Here is a 2,832-nt window from a genome sequence, read left to right as displayed (position 1 = left end):
CCAGGATCTCTATCTAGCTGGTGATATGTTGTGTCATCCATGCACCTGACGTATCCAGAAAATCCGTGGACCACCTGCCCCGTGAGATATTCGTAACCGAGATAGTCATGCACCGTCGTGAGCAGTGCGGCTCTCATAGGGAAATATTCTTTCTCTGCGGCGTCCCACATATTGGCTGGCATTTTCCACAGCGTGTCTAGCTCCTCTTTCAGCAGCCCCAGATACAGATTGATGTCGTTCCCTGGTTGTTTCGGCCCTTCAATTAGCATACTCATGTGAATGTACTTCCTCTTCATGCACAACCAGGGGGGAAGGTTGTACATCCACACAAACACAGGCCAGGTGCTATGTGTGCTTCTCTGGCTGCCAAACAGATTGACTCCATCGGTGCTCGTGCCTAGCATGATGTTCCTTGGATCCTTTCCAAATTCTGGGTGTTCGAAGTTTAACACTTGCCACTGGCTCGCATCCTGTGGGTGACTCAGCATCTTGTCTTTTTTATTTATCTCCGGATCATTTGCGTCATCTTCTCGCTTCTTCTCCTCCCTATCCGCGTGCCAACGCAGGAGCTTTGCTACCTTAGGGTCCGCGAAATACCGCTGCAGACGACGAGTGATCACAAAGTACCACACCACTTTTCGAGGAGCTTTCTTCCTCTTCTTGTATCGAGTGACGCCGCACACCGGACATATGGTAGACTCCGTGTGCTCGTCCCGATAAATGATGCAATTGTTCATGCACACATGGTATTTCACGTGCGATAAATCCAGAGGACACACGATTTTCTTCGCCTCCTCGAAACTGGTCGGGCACTTGTTCCCCATGGGAAGACGTTCGTGCCAGAATGACATGTTCTCGTCGAAGCATGCGTCGGTCATTTTGTGTTTTACCTTCATCTGCAAAGCCATGAGCGTTACTTTCACACGGGTATCCTCGGGCCTGCATCCTTCATAGAATGGAGTAACTGCGTCTATCTCTAGTTGATCTAGCTTGGCTTTCTCTCGGGCGGCAGCTCTTGCATTATCTGTCTGCTTGAGAAGCAGCTCTTGAATATGAGGGTCCTGCACACAGCCCATCGATGGTCCATCGTCGTCTGCTCCGCCGGCATCTTCATCTTCATGATCATGCCCTTCGTCTGCTCCGGCATCTTCCTCATCATCATGTCCGGCATCTTCTACATGATGTCTGTGTACAGCATCACCGTCGTGATCATGTCCTGGAGATTCTTCATCTTCTCGCCCGCCCGAGCAGCGGTGGTTGTCTTGCTGCCCTTCCTCATTTCTTGCCTGCCCCCCATGGACGACTTCATAGTCATCTTCATCACCTTGTGTGACGCCCCGAGACCGATGTGCCAGGTGTCGTCCAGTTATTCGCTGTTGTTGCCTTGTCATTGCTTGCGTGTCATGCATCTCATATCATGTCATCATGTGCATTTCATTTGCATACATGTTCGTCTCATGCATCTGACCATTTTCCCCGTTGTCCGTTTTGCAATCCGGCGCTCCTATGTCACCGGTGCCCCTTTCTACCTCTTTTCGTGTGTGGGGTAAAACATTTCTGGATTGGACCGAGACTTGCCATGCGGCCTTGGTTTACCACCGGTAGACCGCCTGTCAAGTTTCGTGCCATTTGGACTTTGTTTGATACTCCAACGGTTAACCGGGGGACCGAGAAGGCCTTGTGTGTGTTGCAGCCCAACTCCCCTCCAATGTGGCCCAAAACCCATCTAAACCTCCTCCATCATCTCGGTCGTTCGATCACGATCGCGTGGCCGAAAACCGCACCTCATTTGGACTCTCCTAGCTCCCTCTACCTATATATATGTGCATCTCCCCCGAAATCCGGGTCTAAACCTAGATCTTCCTCCTCCGCGCGCCGGACATGTCCAGCCGCCGCGCCGGACCAATCCGGGCGTGACACGTCATCCCGCCGGACCTCCTCTCTCCTCCCCGCAGCCGAAGCCCGCCGGCCCAGATCCGGCCCACGCGGGGCCGAACCGTGCCAGATCCCGCCGCCGCCAACCGCGGGCGCTGCCCCGCCTACGACCGCCCGTCGCCGCCGCGGCGCGCCTCGCCGCCGCCTACTCCACCGGCCATCGCCGCCGACCGCCGCCGTGCCCACTTCCGGTGCCGCCTCGTGCGCTGCGCTCCGGCCACCGCTCAACCCGCCGCCGCCAGTCGCCATCGCCCCGAGCGCCGCGGCACCACGAGCTCCTCGCCGCCGTGCCTCCTGCCTCGCCGCCTCCGACGACCAGAGCTCGCCGGAGCTCACCGCCTCGTCCCGCCGTCGTCCGGATCCAGCGCCCCATACCGGATCCCTTCCTGGATCAGTTCCACCAAGCCGGCCATCCAAACGCGGCTCTTCATCCCCCGGATCTCCTCGTCCCTATTCGTCCCGTCCCGGGTTGACTTTTTCGGAGGGTAATTTTTCGACCAAGTCCCCGAAATTTCCAGATTCAAATGACCATGTTCATCATGTCATAACTTTGGATCCGTAGCTCCGTTTTGCGTGTATAGTATATCAAAATGTTCATCTCAGAGAGTACATCATTTCATCTCATTGCATCATTTTTATTGGAGCTCATCTTGTTGCCCGAAATGCTGTTGGAAGAGGGCTATTTGAGATAATTGTCAGATCTGCTGCATCAAATAGCTATTTGTCATTTTTGCCATGTTTAATGTGTGCATGATATGCTCCTGAGCTCTACATGAGTTTTGTTACATGCCATGCCATCTTTACATAGGTGCTTACCATGTATTTTTGTGATATGTGTGGTGACTAGCACAAGCTTGCAAAGTAGCGTATTCGGTAATGCTCATTTCAGGGACTTAA

This window comes from Triticum urartu, chromosome 5A (genome assembly GCF_056163025.1).
Source record: "Triticum urartu cultivar PI428250 chromosome 5A, HENAU_Tu73, whole genome shotgun sequence".
In the NCBI taxonomy this organism is placed as follows: domain Eukaryota; kingdom Viridiplantae; phylum Streptophyta; class Magnoliopsida; order Poales; family Poaceae; genus Triticum; species Triticum urartu.
The sequence above is the reverse complement of the archived record's forward strand: the minus strand, read 5'-3'. Positions refer to the sequence as shown.